Source organism: Canis lupus, chromosome 6 (assembly GCF_048164855.1).
Source record: "Canis lupus baileyi chromosome 6, mCanLup2.hap1, whole genome shotgun sequence".
Classification (NCBI taxonomy): domain Eukaryota; kingdom Metazoa; phylum Chordata; class Mammalia; order Carnivora; family Canidae; genus Canis; species Canis lupus.
In genome coordinates this window covers 96135-96383 of record NC_132843.1, presented here as the reverse complement: position 1 = coordinate 96383, position 249 = coordinate 96135, and positions in this window count along the sequence as shown.

Genomic DNA, 249 nt, shown 5'->3' with positions numbered 1-249 from the left:
TTCACGAGGACTTCGTTCTGGAAGTAGGAGTTCTTGCCAAAGAACAGCAGGATCCTGCGGCAGGCACTGGGAAAGGTGACTTCCTGCACCTGCCGACAAATGGGGGACACGGGGACGGGGTTGGGGGGTTCCCGGGGAGCGTGGTGACACCTCTGTGCTGAGGCCTCCCCCTTGCAGCCTCAGCTCGCCAATCACGTGTCCTAGCCTCTCGCCTCCCGACCCAGGACCCTCTTCCGCGCCCTGGGCCTG